Consider the following 24644-nt stretch of genomic DNA (forward strand, 5'->3'; position numbering starts at 1 on the left):
TGAGCTCTAGGCTAGCCATGGGTATATGGTGAGACCCTATCTCAATAAATCAATCCAACCAACCAACCAACCACCACCACCCAAAACCCCAGAAAACAAAACAAATCAATAACAAAAAACCTCTCTCTTGGTGACATTGTAAAACTATGGAAGGCCAGAATTGGAGAACAATCCTTTTTGTCCTTTCTTCCAATAGAACCAAGGTCTGGCAAAGACCACTTGGGATTAAACACTGGAAAGTAGATCTTTATCCCCTAGAATCCTCTGGCTGTGTTTTTCAATGGCTCCCATTGTATACTGGATATTTATGCCCCAGTAAGATTCCTGTATGGAAGCCCTAACCCTCAGTGCATGACATTTGATTGTAGGCTCTTCAGGCCTAGATGATGTCTTGTGGGGAGGGCCTTGTCTGATAGATTAGTGTCCTAAGGGAAAGACGCACTGCAGGACCTCTCTCTCCTCTTCAACCCTCTCTCTCCCTCCTCTTCCTCCCTCTCTCCCTCCCTATTCCTCCCCCTCACTCTTTCCTCCCTCTCTCCCTCCTTCCTCCTCCTCCCTCTCTTCCTCTCTCTCCTCTCCCTCCCTCTCTCCCTATTTCCATCCTTCCTCATCTCTCTTTCACTCTCCATCCCTCCATGTGTAGACATACTGAGCATCAGCCATGTAAGCAAGTGGGAAATTGGTACCCAACTTTAGTCCAGGAAGAAGACCCTCATGGAGTTTGAATTTGAACTTGAACCCTCCAGAACTATAAGGCAATTAGTTGCTGTAGCTAAAACCTCCAGCCTGTGTGTTTTATTAGGTCAGCCTCATCTGTTTCTTCCTATCCTTCTGCTGCATTCATGAATGGATATGTGGGAGTCATAGAGGAAAGCTCATTGATGATCTATGGTCTTCCTAATCCTGCGGCCCCCAGGAATTTCTCATGAGCAGCCTAGTCCCCGCTCTGCCCCTAACTCAGGGAAATCCCATCCATATGTTCTGTCCTGCAGTGACTCCAGAACTTCTGCTACGGTCATTAGCAGAAGCTGATGACACCTGGGATTTTCTGGCTCTCCACATTTTGGAGTGGTAGTTTTCTCCAAAACCTCAGTTCTTTGATAAGTCAAAGAAACTCATTAGAAACTTCTTGATGTTAGGGTAAAAACGACAAAGTCCAAACTCCTTACCCATCAGGGCTGACACTCAAGTCTGCGTTTGGGGTTTGGGTTTTTTTCCTTTGAGCTTCTTAGAGTATTGAGTGCTGTGCAGTCAAGAATATTTTGAATGTCCCCACAAGTTGCTAATTAAATAATCCATCTCTTTCTCAGTGATTTATGGTGTTTTCTTTATCACATTAAACACACATACTTTCTTTCATTTGCCTCAGCATTTTCCAGTAATTTTCAACTTATTATGTTGTCCTGTCTATTTTTTGTACCCAACCATACCATTTTAATTTATTTATTCTTCATCATATATTTTGTCAAAAAGCAAAACAAATAGCTCCCTTGGTGTCTCTTCCTTGAAATATCCCATTCTCCTCTAAGTAGCCATTCAATAGTTATGGCCAGTTTTATCCAAACCATCTCTCCCCAGAGCACAAATTTTCATAGCTCCAGAAAGATCATAAAGGTAAGTGCAAAGAACTCTAGTATATCCCACAATATTCCCCTATAGATTCTTTAGACTAGTATGGTATCTATGTTATGACTGTGGACCCACCATGGACTTGCTATTAGCTAAGGCCCACATAGTATGCACATCTCCTTGCTATACCCCATGTCCTTCTCAGTCCTAGGGTCTCATTTAGGACACATGCATCCCATCTGCTGCTCATCTTTATTGTTATTGACCCTGACCACTGAGCAAAAGTAATCATTGTAAGGTTTCTCTCACACCCCCTTTCCAGGATGTACTATGGGATACCTGCTCTTAAAGAGTAAGGGTCATATTCCACCCTTGCATCTTTAGAAATTAATTGGAAATCCTTTGCACAGGAAGTATGTCTTCCCTTCACTTCTTCATCCAACAACCTATTTGTATCAGTCTGGATTCATGAATATGCTTTGAAATATAACTCAGTGCAATCCCTGCCCATCCAATTATTTCAGCTTTTGCCACTGAGGATTCTTTTCTTTTAATCCTTAGCCATTTATTTATTATTTTATTAATAAATTGTATCCTTTGACAATTTAACACACACACACACACACACACACACACACACACACACACACACACACACACAATGCATTCTGGTTAGCTTCCCCATCACATTGGGCAATCTTCTAGTTGGTTCAATAAAAGTTTATCACGGTATTTCTTGAACACATTTTTTATGTTCTTTCACCACATGATGTTCTAAGATCATCTCATGTATCTCCTTTATAGGCATAAACTATTAAGCATCTACCCCATGCCAGGCACTGTTCAGCCTCTAGGGAGGAACAGGAAGCATAGCATTTTGAGCATGAATGACAGGGTATGTGCTAGTCTTAGTCTGGAGGGGCAGGGATGTTAGGAAGACATAATTATTTCTATGAAATAAACAGAAGATAAAGACAATGATAATGTTGTGGATGTGACCAGAGATTGGTATCTTTCAATCTGTTGACATTGAAGAAGGGCTTTCTGAGGATCGAGTTGCTAGGATGAGGCACAGGAGACAACACTGAAGATCAATGGAAGGACTGTTTCCAGGAGAAGGCATACCAAAAGGAGATGAGTTGACATGTTGGAGAGACAGAAATGATATGGGAAAGGACCAGCTGGATGAAGGTAGTGATTGGACAAAAGGGTAGAGGGGAAGGAGAAGAGAGTTGTAACTAGGCCCTGGTGGTGATGATGGTAGAGATGTATTATGGGATAACGTCCCTGGGGTTCTGACCAACCTCTCACTGCACACCCAATTTTCTTTGTGTTCAGATTCCTTAGGGGACGTGTAAAATATTTTCAATGCTTTGAGAATTGCATGCTGTCTTTTGACCATTGTCACCCCCAACACCTCTTCCCAATTCTTCCCAGGTCCACCCTCCCCCTCCTATCTACTCAACTTTGTGTCTCCACCTCCCCCTTAAGTAGCCCACGGAACCCACCCTGTGCTGCCTATACACTCCTTGGTATGTGGCCATCCGCTGGAGCATGGCCTACTACCAGAAGCCACCCTCTTAAAGAAAACTGCTTTCTCTCTGCCAGAAACCACTGACTGTTCATTGCTCTTTAACTAGGTATGGGAACTCATGGACCACTTGTGGGCACCCCCAAGTGAGAATGTGGCTGGATTGCTCATGTGCAGGCCACCCTATCTTCTTGAGTTCATAGGGGGCAGTGGTCCTGCCATGTCCAGAAGACACTGCCTTACTATGGTCCTTCCTCACCTCTAGCTCTTACAATATTTCCAACTCTTCTTTCATGATGGTTCCTGAACCTTGGGGGAGGAATGTGATGTAATATCCTCTCTGTGGCTGAGCAGTCCACTGACACTTAATCTCTTCCCTTTGACAAGTTGTGCATTCCTCCATTAACCACCATCAACTGCGGAAAGAACTCAGATTAGGTCTGAGAGATGTACTAATTGGTGGGTGAAGAGATATGAATTTAGGTGACAGTCTGATACGATGTCCATTTAGCAAAATTTGAGTAATAGGTTCACCCCCGAGGCCTTTGAGCTCCCTAGCCTTGGGTTCTTGCCCAGATTTGCACTGCTGGGCATGTGTTTCCATAGAGCAGGTTTCAAATCTAATCACAAAGTGGTAGTTCACCCCATCACATTTGTCCGCCATTGCACCCAGGGGCATGTCTTACCGCCCAGTCATTATTATGGGGGAGGATATTGATTGTTTCCCCCCATAACGGTCTGCAGCGCACCTCCCAGAACTATGAAAGCTCTCTAGCAAAAGGAGGAAACTTTCTGGTCAGCACCAACTTAATTTCTCCACCTTCTATAGCCAATATGTGTGGTGCTTTCAGAAATAATGTCTTACTATTGAGTTCTGTTGGTAACCAATGCCAACGGTAGTAGTGTGTATTGCTTGGGGGAGAGTCCCAAGACACCTCTGACCAGCAACTTAAAGGATGCATCCCACACCTGCCACTGGGCATTTTATTTGACAACCTATGGCTTCTGGGAGAAGCACAACCCTTTGGGGATACTTTTGGTGATTGTGTGTTCCTTTAGTATGGTGGAAGTTATTTGGGGCAGCAAGTTAAGAAAAATCTTGGTTTTAGAGTCGGAAAATTCTGGGTTTGATCCAAACTGTGTCGAGATAGGATTTCTCCAGACTGAGGGCTATCATCAAGAAAGCAAACTAAATGCTGAGGAGGATGCCAGGGGAAAAGGAAGCAGTAAACACTATTGGTGGGATGGAGATGAGTGCAGCCACCATGGAAATAAATGTACAGATTCATCACAAAACAAAAATAGAACTATGCTATGATTCAGCTACAACATTCCTGGGTGTGTACCCAAAGGGATAGAGGCCAGCATGTGCAGAGAAAGATAGCTGCACACCATGTTTATCGTGGCACTGTTCTCAATAGCTAAGTTACAGGATCAGCCCAGGTGGCATAAACAAACGGATAAAGGAAGTTCAGTGTGTACACAACGGAATTTCACACAATCATAAAGAAGAATGAGATTATGCCATTTTCAGGAAAGTGGATAGAACTGAGGCCCTTAACTCATTCCCCCAATATCAAAAACCCTTTTAAGTTTTTTTTCTTTGCCTAAGGTGGGAAAGTCCATGCTACCTCCCGCACACATCCTTTTAATGGAGAGTACCTATTTTCCATTCCATTTTCCTGGCTACCCCACTGCTTTCTGTCTCCCTTGCAATTCACCAGAAAGAGACAAATCATGCCCTAGTGTGAAATGAGGGAGTTTAGTGGGCTGGTTTTTCCTTTTGATTCAGAATAGAGCTGCACGGTTGGACTGCTTTCCATCAGGTGCTTAGAAGTTTCCAGGCAATCAGAACTCTCACCAGTGCTTTGGGATATATTCCAGCAGAATTTGCCCTTTGGACAGGGAGACTTTGCCTTTCTGCAGAGTTTTTCCTTCCAGAGAGAGGACAGGGAAGTATGAAGTTGTTTATGTGCTCTCTAAAATAATAGGCCAATCTATCATTGTTCTTTTAAAAAATTGTTAAGATTGTGTACATGTGTTATAAGTAGATGTTAGCTGTAAAGTTAAAGGTAATCATGCTACAGTCCATAGACCTAGAGAGGCTATCAAGGGGGGGTTAAGGGGGATGCAAGGATCTCCCTGGGAAGGGGAAATAGAATAGATTTTGAGGGTGGACTGGGGGCAGGAGAGATTAGGAACAGAAGGGGTCAAGTGTGGGGGATAAATACTGGGAGAAATGACTGAAACTGGGGGCCATTTCAGCAGTGAGGTGGAAACCTAATGCAAGGAAATCTCCTTGGCATCTATGAGCATAACCCTAGCAAAGGCTCCTAGTAATGGGGGACACAGAGCCTAAACAGGCCATCTCCTGTAACCAGCCAAGAACTCAAGTGGGGGGGACTGGGACACCAACCCAGCCACAAAATCTTCAACATACAGCTTGGCCTGCCTGCAGAGTGTTCTGGGACTGGGGCCTAGCAGTATCATCATCAAAGAGGCAAGAGAGACTTTATCCAACAACTGATGGGAGCAGATGCAGAAGTCCCACAGCCAAACATTGGGCAGACCTTGAGAATTCTGGAGGAGGGGAGGAAGGATAGGATGAATAGATGATAGGACATCATGAGAACACAGCCCACAGAATCAACTGACCCAGACTCATGGGGGCTTGCAGAGATCAGGGAGCCTGTAGGAGTCTGACCGAGGTCCTCTACATATATGTTATGGCTGAGTAGCTTGATGTTCTTGTGGTATTCCTAACAGTGGGGGCAGGGGCTCTCTCTGACTCTTTTGTCTACTTATGGGACCCTTTTTTGTAGATATAACTGTCTTGTTAAATAAGAAACACAGAACCAATTGCAGAGTTAAAAACCACGAGGTCAGAGCAAGAGCAGAAAACCTTATCCTCCTTCACTGCTTCTGCTGTCCTTCCTCTCCACAAGAGACCTACTTCTATGTGTCCTGTCTTTTTTATAGACTTTCTGTTCTATTTTCTCATTGGTTGTAAACCCAGCCACATGACCTCTTAGTCACTGCCTGTTTGTACAGACCTCCAGGTCTTCTATGGTTGGTATTGAGTTTAAAGGTGTGTGTCTGCCATGCTGGCTGTGTCCTTGAACACACAGAGATCTACCTAGCTCTGCCTCCCAAGTGCTGGGATTAAAGGCGTGCACCGCTACCGCCCAGCTTCTGCTCTGGCTTGCTCTGACCTCAGGGCAACTTTATTAACATTCAAATAAAATCACATTTCAATACAAATAAAATATCACTATATTTCCCCTTTTCTATTTGAATAAAAAGAAAAAAAAAGGAAAAAGTTATAACTAATATAAGAAAAACTATATACAAAAGTACAATAACTATATATACCATATATACAAACAATAAATACCTAAACAATGTCTAGTCCATTTGCATTTGACAAATTCAGAGAAAATAATTCCATTATCTATCCTATTTTGGTAAGTCCAAAATGTACCTGATTCACTTTCTATCCTAACTTATATTACTAATGGAACTGTCTTATAACGTCTTTCAAATTTATACACTTACAGCTCTTAGTGAGATTTTCTGAAATCCTTAACAAAGACAATTATAACTATAACTAACTGATCTTCAACTCCCTCAGAGACCCAAGAAGGAAATAATACTACCTAATAAAAAATAAAAACAGGAAGTGCATGCAAGCAGCTTCCAAAAAAAATGTGAGTTGACAGAAACAGCCAGCTGCCTGGACAGTCATCTAAGGTTTCTCTGCAGTGTTGGGGCATCAACTTCAGCCTATAGGCTTAGCATATCTGACAGACTTATTTGTGAACTAGGATATATACAAGGTCAACAGTTTGACCTCACATTTGGTGAGAGAAGTCCATGTACCAGAAACACCTGCATTCCATTAGTGTCATGTCATGATTCAGGATTTTAAATTCCGGAAATTATTGATGTTTCTTCAATTCAGCTATCCATTTTTCTTGGCTGTGTATATGTGGCTTCATTTCGGCATCCTGTTGTTCTTCACATCCCTCTATTAAATACCAGTCTACTATTGAGAGGGGTGAGCTTAGTTATTCTTCAAGAATAACTGTTTCATCTGCTGTTCCATTGCACATCAGAAACCATTGGCCCACTTCCTGTTCAGCTGCCTTCTAAGAAAAGGGCAAGGTACCTTTTACAGATTGCAAAGGCCACTCACTTCAGGGATGGTACCATATTGTCCTGGCTTCGGAAGATGCCTTTTGTTAAAGCCACAACCACACTTATTTTGGCAAGAATCAGTAGTCCTTTGTTTCACTTTTCCCTTTAAACAAATATAAAGGAAAAGAAGGTGTGTGTGTGTGTGTGTGTGTGTGTGTGTGTGTGTGTGTGTGTGTAAGTATGTAGGGACGAATGCAGATGCCTGTGGAGGCCAGAAGAGAGCATCAGATCCCTTGGAGCTGGCCTTACAGGCTGCTGTGAGCTGTCTGACCTGGGTCCTGGGAACTGTACTCTGATTCTCTACAATAGCAGCAAGCAGTCTTAACCATGGAACCCATTTCTCCAAGCCACCCCCAATAATTATTCTTAATCTATTTGTTAAAGCTTTTAATTTGACCAATAATGCATGGCAATTATAACAATTAAAAATTACAAAGAGGTAAGAACATAAAATCCAGTGCAATCCTACAATGTGGATGCCAGTTCCTGCCCATTTTCCTTGTGAATTCTGTGGACTGTTGTTTATTATGCTTCTTGCTTATTAAATATCAAGAGACTAATACTACTCTTCTTATGATGATTTATAAATTATTACCCAGAATTAATTCACTGAGATGTGAAATCACAGACCTAATAGGAAAACCAGGATCTTATTCTCTTAGATGGAAAGGAAATAGAAAAAGAGAGGAGAGAGAAGACATTCTCTTCCAAGTGTGTGTTTGTGTGGGGTGGTTCTAATTTTAAGACAGAAAATGTTCTTTAACTCTTGCTTTAATGATTCATTCTTAAAAATAAATGGAGTTGGGTCTGTGGATGTAGCTCTGTGATAGAGTATGTGTTTTACAGATGCCAGACCAGTGGTTCTCAATCTGTGGGTCGTGACCCATGGGGTTTCAAATCACCCTTTCCCAGGGGTCACATATCAGATATTCGTACACACATTAGATATTTACATTATGATTCATAACAGTAGTAGCAAAATTACAGTTATGCAGCAGTCATTATGTGTGGCAAATGATTGGGGGTTATCATACATGACGAGCTATAGTAACGGGTCACGGCATTAGAAAGGTGGAGAACCACTGTGCTAGCCCCTGGGCTCAGGACCCAGAACCCCAAACCACAAATCTTTATTGAATACAACATGTTTTAAGAGATGAAATTGTTTTTACTCACAAAACCTTGAAAACCACCCAAGGTCATATGCAATTGGATGAGTATAGAAGTAGGAAATGTCGAGTTGTGGATACCTTTGGACCACAGAAGGGCTGGTTATGATATTGGTCCCTGATTCTCTTACGCTTACTCCGACCACTGGGTTCAAATTGGAGGGGCTTGGGCCACAGGGTAAGGGTTTGGGGACACTGAGAAAAGTAGTGCGAGTCCCTGTGGACTCTGCCTCATGCTCTCCGTGTTCCTGATTTGGACACAGAGCTAACCTACACACCCACCAAGATTTCCCAGTAGACAGTGCACAAATGGAAGAACAGGACCTGTCAGGCAGAGGCAAACAAGGAGGACTGGACACGTCACCTCCAACAGGGCTCAGGGGGGCAGGCTACAGCATTCACCCCCGGCATTCCATTGCTGGACAACGCTAAGTATAGTTAGAGCTTTGCATGTGAGGTCCCTCCCCTTTCACTCACTTGCCATGTATGATGACCGCTTCCTGTTCACGAGGCTCTGAACGGAAACCTCTTCTGGACTTGCCACACTTTTCAGATAGGAAGGACTAGCAATTCCATGCTTCATATTAGTCTCTAGAATTTCTTGACTGATTTACTGCATCAAAAAAAGCAAGTGTAGAAAGTAATTTCTTCAACAACCAAAACCAAACAGTAGCACCAAAAGCCACCTAACCAAGTAAACGAATTTCCACAGTGCATCGATCCAAAACGGACCAGCTAGGTGATGTTGACACACTAATGACACATTTCTTTTATCAACAAGGCAATTATAAATTCTTGGAAAAACAAAACTTGCTAAGAAAGACTAATTTTAATATGAAGTACTAAGATGTGACAGAATTCTGAGTGATGGTATATGAGAACTCAAGGCTTGGAACACGTCCCTTTCATATTATCTAGCCTCAGTGTCTGGATTTCACCTGATCATACTGTTAGAAATAGTTTACTTTCATTTTTTTTTTTATAACTGGTATGTATATATGCAAGTCGTGAAGGCTAAATTGTATTTAGTAAACCAAATGAAGATGCTGTAAATTCAACCTTGCAAAAAATAATGGCTAGGGATTTTAAGATATAAAATGGAGAAGGGGCATGACCAATGAGGACCTGTCATCATGGAGGGCTGAATGGTATTTTTAATGGCTTGTTAATGGAGAAATGAGAGAATATGGAAAGATGAGAGATTTAGTAACCAGCTGCATGGTTAAGCTACAGAAGACAAGCCAAAGGAAACAGACTAGGAAAGGAAACTCTCACTGTCATTACCTCTCCAAGCAGGAGGACACCAGTATAAGTTTTTCCAAGTTTTTATAATCAGGGTCTCTATTGCTGTGAAGAAACACCATGACCAAAGCAACTCAGAGAGGAAAAGATTTATCTAGCTTACCCTCCCACAGCGCTGTTCATCCCTGAAGGAAGGAAGGAAGGACAGGAAGTCAAACAGGGCAGGAACCTGGAGGCAGGAGCTGATGCAGAGGCCATGGAGGGGTGCTCCTTATTGGCTTGCTCCCCATGGCTTGCTCAGCTTCTTACAAAAACCAGGACCACCAACCAGGATGGTACCATCCATAATGGGCTGGGCCCTCCCCCATCCATCACTAATTAAGAAAATGCCTTACAGGCTTACCTACAGTCTGATCTTATGGAGACATTTTCTCAGTTGAGGCTCCCTCCTCTCTGATGGCTCTAGCTTGTGTCAAGTTGACAAAAAACTAGCCAGTACACATGTTGAGGTCAGGCAAAGTGGTATTTTTCACTTTATTTCTATTTGATTTCTTTTGAAAAGTCCATGCATATATTTTGAAATTGAAATAACAAACCAACAAAGATAAACATATGATTCATAAGAAACAGCAATACACAATTCTGCTAATAAAGCTTTTGTTATTTAAACAATTAAATTAGCCAGGCGGTAGTGGCTCACGCCTTTAATCCCAGCACTCAGGAGGCAGAGGCAGGCGGATCTTTGTGAGTTCGAGGCCAGCCTAGTCCCAAAAGCAAGTTCCAGGAAAGGCACAAAAGCTACACAGAGAAACCCTGTATCAAAAAACCAAATATATATATATATATATTGTGTGTGTGTGTTTTACCTGTATATATGTATGTGCCCACTTGCATGCTTGGTATCTGTGAAATTCAGAAGAGGGCCTTGGATTCCCTGGAACTGGAGTTACAGAACCGTCCCATGGGTGCTGGAGATCAAACCTAGGTCCTCTCAAAGAGCAGCAAATGTACTTAACCACTGAGCCATCTCTGCAGCCCCCAAAAACTGTTCTTATTAGAAGCCATGATTCAAATGCAGGAAGAGGGCAGTTGGCCCCCATGGTGGTTCTGAGGAAAGGGCCCAAGCAGACAGCACAAAGGTGCAAATATCAGGTGAGCAAGGGGATGAGAGTCTGTAACAGAACTTCAGTGTTGTGTATAAACCTTATGTACCATGAAATCAGCACAGGCATGGATATTACTTGTGGAAAACAGGGATGCAAAGTAGAAAAACAAAACCGTTAAGAGAGATGAGGATTTAAAAGTGGGACAAACAGGAAACTGGAATAATTAAATGGCTTGATTTTGTTTGTTTTTATGAGGTTGGGTCTCATGTATCCCAGGCTAGCAACACAGTAGGTAGCTGAAGCTAGCCTTGAGTTCCTGATTCTCTTGTCTCCACCTCTAGGTGTGCATCACCATACTGGGTTGTGTGGTCCTGGAGCTTGAACAGGATATGCTAGACAAGCACTCTACCAACTGAGCTCCATGCTCAGCCCCTAAATGCTTTCATTTATTGTATAAAAACAAATATTCCCTAGAAAAGTCTCTATTTACCAAAGAACGCTGGAAAAACGGGGCTCCTGTGGGTGAGAGGATTGAGGGTAGGGAAGGTGCAGGTGGTTTATCCTAACCGAAGGACTCGGTCAGATCTTGGGGGAGGGAAGGACAGGTTTCACTGCTCTGACATTTTCTTGTGGTAAAATCCCATAAAATTGAAAACATCATGATGAAGGCATTATCAGGAGATCCTGTCAGGAGTTTTGCTGTGCCAGCCGTTAACTCTCCTTATCAGTGAGTCCCTGGGAACCAAGACCGCTGATGCCTTCCAACTCAGTAAACCACAGTGGCTTGACCCCCTAAATGACTCTATTGGTCTTCTTTCTTAAAGCAACCTTTCCCTATCTCTGTAGATTTGGGTCTGGAAGAAAAATAAAGTAAGTCAAAGATTTGCTTCTTGTCATTGTCACCATGCTGGAAGTGGTCAAGGTCAGCGAAGAACTTGTGCAAATGTCAGGTGGGAGCTGGTTATGGAGGGAGATAGGCTGAGCCTGGCCAAAACGTGTCTGGAGCATCAGGCCCTCCTTTGCTAGCACAGGGACTGGAAAGAAACCCGCGTTTAAACTAAAGGGTGCATTGTCTTTTTAAAAGCTCCTAGGCTGCCCAGTACATCTCCTTTAAGAAGTAACATTGTGCTGTTATTTCAGTGGGCAATCCTGCTTTGGTGCCTTCATCGATTACCACAGGACACATTGGTGATCTGTCTCATCAGAAACTTGCACAGGAGAGTGTTGGTGGTAGCTGTTCTGTTTCCACCTCCCCATTCATCCTTTCTCACAATGGGCTGATTGGAAATGATCCTGAAAGCCGTATGAATTAACCTAGGGAGGATTTCACTGGCAAAGCGGAGAGGAAAGGGTTCTGTTCTAACACACGGGGCTGAAAACAGAGCTGAAAACGGTGGCTAGAGTCGTACCTGTGTGGGAGTTGTCATCTACCGAGTGCTCAAAGAGCTACTAGCTTCTCCAAGTCTCGGGTTTCCTTGGGATGTCTATGTGAGCTGGGAGGCAGTGACCAGTACAGTGGGTTCATGATTCAGAATGACCTGAGCTGCTTGCAGCAACTTCTGGTTTCAACCTGCAGTTTTGAATGAAGTCTGGGCCATGGTGTAGGAATCTGCAATGTATTCTGTGTGGTCTCCAGGGTGTTGAAAGCCCTCCTGACACTCTAGAATCTACTGCTAATGGCCAGGATGTTCTACAGGCAGATATTTGCTGTTTTTCTGCTTATATTTATGTCATGCAAAGTAAGCGTTTCAGAGCTCATTTTGGGAAGGGCTCGAATGGGGTCTTCTAATCATTAGGGCCTGGTTGTGTAAGGAGGAACGTTCTATTCTAAATTCTACAAAATTGATCTTAAGATGACCTGCTGACTCAAATGTGAAACAGATCTGGCCTCATTCTGGCTACTGCCTATCAGAATCGATAACCTTATGCTTGGCTGTTCAAATGCTTCCTGAAAGTCAAAACAGTTTCAAACATTCTGGATGAGAAAGAGCTAAACCTGTCACTTGGCTTGAAATGGAGGGGACTAAGAAAAGACACAATGGTTCTGATAAATTTCATGTTACAAAGCAGAGATGAGAAAAATAAAACTGTCCACAGTTTCCACAGCCTCTCCTTTGGTTGAGGGTATCTTGCCATAAATAACTCTTCTTTCCCTAGCCAACAATATGGATAATCGATGAGGCCACTCTGCTGGATGGTTCCTGCTGTACTGGACATTAAGGTACATTAATTTCTTATAGAAATATGAAGAATGTAACCCTCAAAAGATCTGGGAAGTGTGGAATTAGAAGTTAGAGTTTTCTGGCTATTATTTGACTTTTCCCTCATTTCATGATTGGTTGTTCTTAGTTAGCTACTAAGGGTCTGTGTGGCTGGCAACATGAAGCCCCATGCTCCAACATGACAGTGTCTATTTTGCCCCAATCCTTGCTTCTAACATGAAACACAGCCTGGAAGAGGGGATGATCCTAGCCAATTAAGTATTTGACTTCAGCTAAAATCATAGCAAGACTTGAAGTTCCTTCTCATTGCTGATTTTGTTGTCTTCACAGAGAGATTTGTCATTTTATCTTTGCAACTCTGCTACACAGAATTAGAGTAATCATGATTTAAAAAATGTATTAATTGGTTGAGTGTGTGTGTGTGTGTGTGTGTGTATGTGTGTGTGTGTGTGTGTCTGCACATGTGCCACACATGTAGAGGTCAGAGGACTTGAGAAATTCCATCATATGGGTGCCGGGAATCAAACTCAGGTCATTAGATTTGGTGGCAAGCACCTTTACCCACAGAGCCGACCCCCACCATCTTTTATTTTACTTATGTGGAGACCTGTCTCATGGCTCATATAAGGATCAGAGCACCCTTTATGCTGTGCTTCTGTCTCTGTGAGTCTCAGAGTATCCCTGAGTCTCTGCCACTTTTCATCCAGAGGCAAACACCATTCTGAATGTGTCCTTTGGCTTTCTCCTTCCTCATCTGCTTAGGTGATGCACGGTTTCATCTTGCCTGGCTTTCAGATGTATGAGGTGTCACCATTCTAAGTTTATAGAGGGGTTCTCCTTTATTCTCAGGAGTGAATGGGGTGTCCATCTTTATCCTCAGATAATACCTTCTGAGATGTTTTCGTGAGTGCCCAACACTTCAGTTGATACTGAACTCTGTGTATGTTGTACTTCCTCCTGGGCATACATAATTCATAAGCAAGGCAAAATATCACAGTGGCAATAATAATAAGTAATGAATAAACAATCTTAACATACTGAACTATATGTTAAACCTATGAATTGCTTATTTCTGGAGGCTCCCACCAAATATTTTCAGATGACAGTTGACTCTTGGTAACTAAAACCACAGAAGGCAAAACCACACATAAGGGGGACTGGTAAATAATCTCTCTGAACCTGCTCTTATCCTTTATGTTTCTAAGTCTCATCTACATTGCACTGCTGTATACCATTTTGATTTGGGATCCTATGCTGGTAAGAGATGTTGCTGTGTACTGCTGTGTGACATTCTTCACAGCTACATGATTACCATGACAGACAGATAGGGCCGCTTCCCAACCCTCTAGTGCTACCAAAAAGATCCTTCAGTTCCACATATGCAAAACCCTCTCTGTTATAGACATTAATTCTTGCCAATTTTGTGAGTACAAAAGTCTTCTGATAGACTTGTAAGGTATTTCATCCATCTCTTAGATCAGCGGTCCTCAATCTGGGGGTTGTGAGGGGGTCGAATGACCCTTTCACAGAGGTCGCATATCAGACATCCTGTATATCAGATATTACATTAGGATCCATAACAGTAGCAAAATTAAACTTATGAAGTAGTAATAAGACAATTTTATGGTTGTGGGGGTTACCACAATATGAGGAACTGTATTAAAAGGTTGAAGCATTAGAAAGGTTGAGAACCACTGTCTTAAGTAGGAAATGAGATTCAGTTCCCTTTCTGTAGAGAGACTAGAAAACAATTAACTTCTTTCCTGCTTGGTTTGCTGGCACCCAAGTTTTTCTCTGAGTTATTTCACTGCCTGTAGTCTCTTCCTAAGCTTGCTGGGGAATGTTCAAATCTTGCCACACAATGAATCACCTGGGAAATTTCTTTAAATACAGATGTCTGTAACTCACCTCCAAGGACCCTGATTTATTTGTCTGGGGCACAGCCTTGAACACAGGGCCTTTAAAAGTATCCCATGTGTCTTCCCTGTGCAGTAAAGGTTGTGAATCACATCTTCACATCTAGAAGGGCTCACTTCCTCATTTCTACAGTATGAAGCTGATGTTGTTTTGCAGAAATTATCTCTAATTTCATCTTCAATAGCCTTGGAAGATTGTTTTGGGGTAGGGTGACTCTTTATTCTTGGTAAGATAGTAGCCATGCAATGAGAATTAGTATGAGCTAGCAGGTTGTTTGGCATGTATTTTATGTCTATGGACATCAAAATTCCACGTCTGTAAGGAACAACTAGGAAGTGGTTTATCTATTTGATTTATTTATTTTAATGTAGACTTTGACCCAAGAGGTCTGTGCATGAGCCTGGGAATATGCAGAATGATACATGGTTGTGTCATAGGGTCACTTTTGAAGAAACTGCCTTAAAGGAGTCCTACAGTTCAGGTGTTATTTTTATCAGTACTCTTCTGTTGCTGTGATAAAACACTACAGCATGACCAAAAGCAACTTAAAAAATGAAGGATTTATTCTGGTTTACAGTTCCAGAGGGAGAGCCCATAATGGTGAGGAAGGCAGGCATCCAGAACAGGAAGCAGGCTGATCGCATCTCATCACACAGGAAGCCAAGATAGTGAACTGGAAGTAGTGTGAGTCTATATAAACTCTTTTTTTGTTTGTTTTTGTTTTTTGAGACAGAGTGTCTCTGTGTAGCTTTGGTGTCTGTCCTGGAACTCACTCTGTAGCCCAGGCTGGCCTCGAACTCACGGAGATCTGCCTGCCTCTGCCTCCGAGTGCTGGGATTAAAGGCATGCACTACCACCACCCAGAGAGTCTATATAAACTCTTAAAGCCCATTTCCCTCACATGATGGAGCAAGGCTCCATGCCCTAAAATTCTAGTCTTCTCAAATAATTCCACCAAACGGGAACCAAATATTCAAATGTGTGAGCCTAGGGGATATTTTTCATTCAGATCATAGTAGTCTCATTGGCAGATAAAAGAATGTGACGTTTGAAGAAGTTAAACTCCCTGAGGTGATACTTTCCCACCCACTGGTACCCAAATAACCAGTCAGAGGTTTAATATTAATTATAAACTGTTCGGTCTATGGCTCAGGCGTATTGCTAGCTAGCTATTACATCTTAAATTAACCCATTTCTACTTATCTATATTTTGTCACGTGGCTGTGGCATTACTGGTCTTCTGGCATCTTACTTCTTCAGTGGCTGCTGGTGTCTCTTTTCTGACTTCACCCTTCTTCTCCCTGTGTCTTTGCTTGGATTTCCTGCCTGGCTATAACCTGTCTTGCCATAGGCCAAGGCAGCTTCTTTATTAACCAATGGTAGCAACACATATTCACAGCATACAGAAAAGACCATCCAACAGCACCTAGGGTTAATCCTTTGCTCTCTTCCTTCTTGGTCCTCAATTTGTCTATTAGCATTTTTACTTAATCTGGGATGACCTCTCCTCATTGAATGTGACCCTTAACCTCTTGCCATAGTCCACTCTATGCCTATAGCTTTCCAGGTGGCTGCATTTGGAACATGGCCCTGGGCTGTTTCATTGCATAGATTTATAGTTGGAAGCCAGTGTTCTCTTTGGGCCTGCATGGATACATTTTGATGGAGACACTGGATGTCCAGAAAGGGAACACCAAATTCAGACAAACAAAAGAGTTTATTGATGTATGTCACAAAGAACTGTTCCTGCTGATGATCATCAATCAGGCTGCATATGTTTGGTTCAGAACACTTGATTTATTGTGTAAGATGCATTACTTTTGAGGGGGGGGGAGGGAGAAAAAGATATAGAACTGTATATTTCTTATATAGCTTATTTCTTATTAGACACTGAGCTTTCAATTTCCCCTTTTATTAAACAGAGATTTGTCCATACAGTATAATCTGGGCATGGTTTCCCCTCTCTCTACTCCTTCCAGTTCCTCATTACCTCCTCTGCTCTCAGATCCACACCCTTTCTGTCTCTCATTAGAAAAGAACAGACTTCTAAGAGATAACAAAAAACATAACAAAATAAAACCTAAGATAAACTGAAAACCATAATATTAAAGTTGGACAAGCCAAACCAAGAGAAAAATGAAAGCCCTAGAGGAGGTGCAAGGATCAGTACTTGTTTCTGCATGCACTAGTCCTGTGGAAGTACTAAGCTGGAAGCTACAGTAAGTATGTATGCAGGGGACCTGTGCAGACCTGTGCAGACCTGTGCAGACCTGTGCAGAGTGCAGACCCCGTGCTTGCTGCTTCAGTCTCGGTGAGTTCATAGGAGCTTTGCTCAGTTGTTGTAGAGGGCCTTGTTCTCCTGGTGCCCTACATTCTCTCTGCCTCCCCTCCTCCTTCTGCCTCCTCTTCCATGGTCCCAAGCTCTGAGGGGATTGATTTGATGGGGACACCTTGTTTAGAACTGTGTGTCCCAACTTCTGTCCCCCCACCCCCCTGAATAATCTCTGGCTGTGGGTCTCTGTATTTGTTCCCATCAGCTGCAGGAGGAAGCCTCTCTAATGATAGGAGAATAAGGCACTGGACTATGAGTATAGCAGAATATCATTAGAAGTTATTTTGTTTCTTTTCTTTTTCTTTCTTTCGTCCTTCTTTCCTTTCTTCCTTCCTTCTTTTCTTCCTTTTCCATTCCTTCATCTCTTTCTTTCTTTCCTTTTTCTTTTTCGAGCAGTAGTATTTGGGTTTACCATAGGTGTCTGAGCTATCTAGACTCTGGTTCTTGGTCATCCAAGCAGAGACACTGAAATTTCAAAATGCCAACTTGTATGATATTTTTACTTCTTATTTTGCCCTAAAACAACAGCTCTGGTTGACAATGGCTTCTGTGTATCCTTAAGAATGACTTCCAAATTGATGTCCATAGAAGTCTTTCTGCGTAAGTTTAAAAAACTTACACTTGGTGGGTGATTTTCTCACCCCAGTGTAGCGTTTGCTTTGAAATGTTGGCCTATGGCCTATGTATTTTTAATTGTGTTCATAGCATACTACATCTGTAGAAATCTGCAGTGCAGCTGTGGCTGTCTAGTGAAGTACAATATGCTCTGAAGCTGTAGTCCATGTGTGAGCAGAAGGCTTGTCGAGCAAACATCTCAATGAAGTTGGTGGTTATATGTTGCCATAGAAACTTCATCATGGCCATCAGGAACTACAGAGCCTTCTCATGGTGTCTGAGCTGATAGTGATGTCATCATCTGTGTGGCCATCATGATCTAGGTCCTTGGGCTGTAATATGGCTACACTCACAAATGTCCCTTAAGTCCCACATGTTAAAGGCTTGATTGCACCCTGTGGCACTATTAGGAAGTAGTGGGACATTTAAGAAGTGGGACCCTGTGAAAGGAAGTTAGGTCACTAGGGGCATGGCTTTGAGTCACTGGTTCTACTGGCAACATGCAAAATGTGGGTAGGATTATTTATTTGTTTATTGTTATGATTTTGTAGTCATAGGGATTGAACCTAGGGCTTCACACGGATTAGACAAGCTCTCCACCACTAAACCACATTTCTAGTTCATTCTCTATGTTCTTGCTAAGTTACCCAGGCTGCTCTTGAACTCATTCTATAGTACAGGTGGGCCTTGAACTTGTGAACCTCATGCCTCTGCTTCCTGGGTGGCCAGCACTGGTCTTTGTACCTAGCTTTGTGCCTGCTTGTTGATGTCCGTTCTAATCACAGCACTCACCATGGAGTGCTGCCCAGGAAGTTTTGTACTGAAGTTACCTTCCTCTCCCTGAGGCAATCAGTGTTAACCCTTTACCACAACACCCACCATGGAGTGCTGCCCAGGAAGTTTTATACTGAAGTCACCTTCCTCTCCCTGAGGCAATCAGTGTTAACCCTTTACTAGCAACCTAGAGTGGCTGTGAATTCTTCTTCTGTGACTACCAAAGGCTTCATCCTTGGGCCCTTTGAGGCTCATTTTGTGCTCACAGGCCGTACAGCCAACAGCTTAAGAAGCAGCCTGCCTCTTTAATTCTCAGAAAATTCAAGCTTCAGCCTTTGTACCTCTTCCAGTTGGGCTCAGCAGTGAATGCTGGATCAGCTTCACATGCTTGCCCACTCTTGAAGGATGAGCTAGCCTCTGTATTGGGCTTGGTCTCAGGATCATTCTAGCGCTGCATGCTGGGAAGCGAGCATGACATAGGTGAGTGACTGCCACTAAATCTGCCATGGTGCAAATGTTTGCTAGTCTCTCTGATGCTAGTTATCATACTGTCAAGTCATGACTCTCTTTGCTTGTCATCTTCCATGTAAGTATTTCTGGCTGACAGACACTGATTTATTGGAAGCATAGCTGTACTCAGTCTGTTGCAGAGTGCTATCCTCTGAGGAATGGCTTCATCTACATTAGTTCAGCTGTGCCTGCTTGCAAGAGGCCATCATGGTCATGGCCAGGCTTGTTGATAACAGCTCATAGAAGGAGGATGTGAGGATGGTCATTGGACTCTCTCTGGAGATTTCAGCTTCTCCCACCAGCCATTTGTATGTGCTTCTGCCCTAACTGTACATGGCTAGACTGTAGAGCAGTGGTTCTCAACCTTCCTAATCCTGCGACCCTTTAACACAGTTCCTCATGCAGTGGTGACCCCCAACCATCAAATTTTATAAAATTATTCTTATTGCTACTTCATAACTGTAATCTGCTACTGTTATGAATCATAACATACATATCTGATATCCAGGATATCTGATATGTGACCCCAAAGGAATTGTGGCCCATAGATTGAGAACCACTGCTGTAGAAGCTGAGGGAGGCTAATTGAAGGCAAAAACTTTGTTTGGTTATAGGGAAGCCATCATCTGTTAGGGTGAAATCTTTCTATGATGGCAGTTTTGGAATCATTTATGTACCTGTGAGCAAACTCTCACCCACATTCTGTAGACAACTCCAATGAATTCATTGGTTTCCTTAGCTGAACTTTGGCAGAACATAGCTAGCTTGCTGTTGGGATCCTATAAGCAGAGAGTAGACCTTGTTTACATATCTCAAGGAAGAAATGTTTGCAACACAGTTCAGTTTCCCCAGACATGCTAAGGTTTCAGCAGGACTCTTACTATCTTGTATTAGAATAGCCAAGCCCTGAAATTTCTCTTTTCCTATAACAAAATAGCTATTGATGGAGTGTATGTGTAATGGGTGTGTATGTTCTCATGTGCACGCTTGGTGCCCAGTGTCTACAGAGGCTCTTCTGTGAGGACAACCATGACATGGTTCCAAAGACCCATGATCCTTAGCAGAGCCAATAATATTTTCCTATCGATTCACTCATTTGTTGTTTATAAACATTCTCTACAGAGTATATATAAAAAGCATTAAAAAAAATCCCCAGTGTTATTTTTGAGTACTTAAGGAAGGGAAATATGACTAAAATCCACCTACTCTAATTCTTTGATTTGCATATCTAGACCTTCAATTTCATAGACATGACGTTTCTTTCTTGTAACTCCATAGTTAGTGGCCCAACAAATTGCTTCCCAGCCCAACAGTGGCTGAAGGCACAGCACTGTTGGAGACCCGAGTTACACTGTTGAGGATGTGATGTGCCATTAAATGACATTTTGCTGTCTCCAGTATTTCATTTGTACTGGCAGGTTGTTGTGAATATTTTATTTGACCACATCTTTTTGTTAAGCCTATTAACCTAGTGCCTACTAGCAAATAAATAGTGAATTTATGTAAGGCATTCACAACTACATTTATGTTCTGCCTTTTTCCCCTCAAGCACTTTGGAAACCAGGGCATGATGCTGGATAGCTCTTTCAGTGGCCTTGTCTGTACTATTTAAGGTTTTCTAATGAAGCCTAGAAAGAGTAAACCTGATGGAAGAGCAGAGCATTGGGAAAGTGTGTTTACCGTAAAATATCCTGGCACTTAGCTCCAGTGCCATATTGTGACATAAGCCTGTTCACACTGCATTCTGAACGTATGCTTTAGAGAGGGGTCCATGCTTCATTATCTCTAACCCATGTTACCTTTGGTTATGGACTTAATGCTTGCATCCATCCAAAATCATAGGCTGGATCCCTGCTTCCCTCTATAATGGTCTTCAGGATGTTAATAGGGTTTGATTAGGTGGTGATGGAGCTCCCCTATGATTTGTGTTCCTATGAGGACTCAGGTAGAAGGTGACTATCTGCAAGCCAGGAAAGGAGGCCCACTCAGTCCCTGCTGGATCAGAGACTCTAGTGCTGTGAGAACATAAACTTGTGTTATTAGTCACCCACTCTATTAAGTCATGCCTCTGTTGGAACATGTGACATTTAGCCAATTGTTTCTGTGTATGCCATTCTGTGTCTCCAAGAAAAGAGAGGCATGCTTCAAATGCGCCCCCCCCAATCCTCTCTTCCCTGTGTGTGCATCAGGTGTTGTGCCATGAGGAATACTAGGCTAGAATTCAAGCAAGAATTGTCATTAAAGCCTTTTGGTGAGGTTTGGGGGGCAAGGATCTTTAGACTTCTTACATAAATCAATAGTGTGTTGGGGAATATTATTTTAAGAAGTGTTACTTTTGTTTATGTTGCATTTGTTGAACTCTGTGAAGCTGTGTTACTGTGCCTGTCTAAAACACCTGATGGTCTAATAAAGAGCTGAACAGCCAATAGCAAGGCAGGAGAAAGGATAGGCAGGGCTGGCAGGCAGAGAGAATTAATAGAAGGAGAGATCCAGGATGGGGAAGAAGAAGAAGGAGAAGGAGAAGGAGGAGGAGAGGAGGAGGAGGGAGAGGAGGAGGAGGAGGAGGAGGAGGAGGAGGAGGAGGAGGAGAAGGAGAAGGAGAAGGAGAAGGAGAAGGAGAAGAAGAAGAAGAAGAAGAAGAAGAAGAAGAAGAAGAAGAAGAAGAAGAAGAAGAAGAAGAAGAAGAAGAAGAAGCCGCCAGAAAAGGAGGAGGACATCAGGGACCAGCCACCCAGCTACACAGCAAGCCACAGAGTAAAAAATAATGAAAGGTACACAGAAATAGAGAAAGATAAAAGCCCAAAGGCAAAAGCTAGGCAGGGTAATTTAAAGTTAGATAAAGCTGGATAGCAACAAGCCAAGTTAAGGCCAGACATTTATAAGTAAGAATAAGCCTTCGTGTGTAATTTATTTGGGAGCTGGGTGATGGGCTCCCCCCAGAGAGTAAAGAGCCAAAAACCCAGCAACAATAATGGGAAGAGGAATGATGGCTACAGATGTGGTTACAATGTAAATGCTTAATAATGCTATTTTGTATTATATATACAAGTAGTCTGTCATTTGTTTGCTTTTCTAAAGTTATAAGTACTCTTTTAATGGTGTTTTTAATAATATGTTCATGTATTATGAAATATATTTTCTAAAGTGTCTAATAGTATATTTGGTGATATATTTTAATAATACACTTATATAAGATGATATACAGTACATACTTACTATACAATATATGACATGTAAAATAGTATCTATTATTATTATTTTTATATTCCTGCACCAATTATGTCTCCCTTTCAATTTTTTAAACAATATCCACATTCTTTTTGAAACTTGACCTATATAATATTGGAATCCCATAGTATCTCTTACCCTCATCCAGTTTGCCATATCATTAGAAAAAAAGAATTACCTATTTATTTTATGAGTATGTGTCTATGTGAGTTTATTTACACCATGTGTGTGCTCACAGATTCCAGAAGAGGGTGTTGGATCCTCTTGAAACTGGAGTTATAGGCAGTTGTGAGCCCCCATGTGGTGCTGGGAACTGCACCCAGGTTCTCTGCAAAAGCAGTGAGTGCTCTTAACTGCTGAGCCATCTCTCCAGCCCTCTGTCATTCACTTATGGCCAGTAGTCTATCATATATAAATCTATGTCACCACTAACTTTCCTTTTTCTTTCTTTTAGCTATTTATTAATCTTATGTTTGTTCTTCTGGCTCCTGGTCATTTTCTGAAGCTGAAATCATCTAAGGTCATGGCTTGTTTTTATCCAAATAGAGTGGGTGCAGTGGAGCCTGGGTGACAGCCAAGAACGATCCCACATCAAGAGCCTACAGAACAGGAATTGCTGCCAAGGAAGAGGCAGAGAAGAGCTCTGTTCTGTTCGCTAAAGGCTCTTCCTCCAGCACATTTTATGCATTTGGTTGCTGTTGGTGGGATGCAGGGGATATGGTGTTGTTAAATCTTGCTTTAAATTTTAAAAATATTATAAAAGAGGATTTAGTAGATTGGCTAACATGATCAGGGCTGGGTAGTCCAACAGCAGCCATCTTCCTGCTGGAGCGGCTGAGAGCCCAGTTCACAAAGCTGGATGCTTCAGCAGCAGACTAGTGCTGGAGGTCTGGGGCTCCCTGGAGAAGCTTGGTGTTCACTCTCTGTTGGAAGGCAGGGGAGGCTGAAGTCCCATGGCAGCAGAGGATGGCAGCAGTAGCTATGTACCCCAGGGTTCAGGAAGAAAAGACTGCTTTTCTGTTTTATAAAAGCATGATTTTTTTTCCTGATTTCTTTCTAGGAATTTGGGGGCTATCCTTTGGAGATTGTCTCTGTGTTTAAATGTATAAATGGGTAGAATAGAGGTAAACAAGAATGCATTTGCCTGTGTTTATGTGAAGGCTGTTATTCCAGGCTCTATAAGGGAAGTGAGGCCGTTATGAAAGCTGTAGACACTTTTTTTGTTTTGTTTTGTTTTCAAGACAGGGTCTCACTATGTAGACATCACAGAAATCACCTAAAATCACAGAGATCTACCTGCTGCTACCTCCCAAGTTCTGGGATTAAAGGCATGTACTACTACTACTGGTTTGTAGACACTGTTGCAGGACCCCTCCTGCTATGATGGGTGGGAGCCAGGTGACTTGGTTTGGCCAATGAAATGAGAGGAAATGAGAAAGCCAGCTTTAAGATTCAGCATGTGATCTACCAGGTGCCCATCCATTGCCACTGTGATTGGAAGCATGAAAGTTGAGGTCAAGCCTCAGTCTTTGTGAGGTTTTGATTGACTGTGGTAAGCCAAATTATGACTAACCCATACAATGCATATATCTTAAGCAATATTCTTCTGTTAGCATTTGGGACTAATGATTGGGCGTACCCAATGAAACCCAATCTATTCTGTTTACATGGATCAAGGAAATGTTCACTCAGAGAGTTTGTGATTTAATAGGGTAGAGAAGACACATTTATATAAAGAAGAGAGATCTAGCAATGCTATATACCCCATATTTAGCCACATTTATTACTGAGCAAGAGAGAAGCTGATTGAATCTTGTGATCAAGTGTATCCTTGAGGCCCTTGTTTCCACTGGGGGTGGGGGCGGGGAATGGCCTTTTAAAAATGTTTCTATTCCTAGCAACTTTCAGGTCACAGTTGATCAAAATGCTTATGCAAGGGCTTATGATTTGTAATTAATAGGCCAAGAGATACTTTACATCATTAATTTGAAGAGCCCATCATTCACTAATGAATGATCTCTTTACTATTCTTTCTGTTGTAACTGATATAGAACACAGAGTGAAAACTTTTATAACATTAAAGATTTGCTGTCTGGCATCTAGTAACCAAAATTGCCCTTTATCTTTTTTATGATGGGGGGGCAGCCTGCCTGACTATACATACTCATAACTAATAGCGGTTAACTTGGTAATGAATTCCTTGCTGGGTAATTCATTCAACAAACATTCATT

The 24644-nt window shown here is 42.2% G+C and overlaps 1 protein-coding gene across 6 annotated transcripts in view; it reads left to right on the forward strand.

Annotated features, from left to right (window-relative positions):
• Positions 1 to 24644, forward strand: part of Rgs6 (regulator of G protein signaling 6) — a 529306-nt gene that overhangs the window by 86858 nt on the left and 417804 nt on the right. Inside the window, exon 1 of one of the 6 annotated variants that reach the window (XM_036205687.1) lies at positions 13017 to 13035. The exons of the other annotated variants lie outside the window; for them this stretch is intronic. The gene's annotated coding sequence lies outside the window, so the exon portion shown is untranslated. Of the gene's footprint in view, positions 1 to 13016; positions 13036 to 24644 lie in introns of those variants that run through there. 6 annotated transcript variants of the gene reach the window in all.

Source organism: Onychomys torridus, chromosome 14 (genome assembly GCF_903995425.1).
Source record: "Onychomys torridus chromosome 14, mOncTor1.1, whole genome shotgun sequence".
In the NCBI taxonomy this organism is placed as follows: domain Eukaryota; kingdom Metazoa; phylum Chordata; class Mammalia; order Rodentia; family Cricetidae; genus Onychomys; species Onychomys torridus.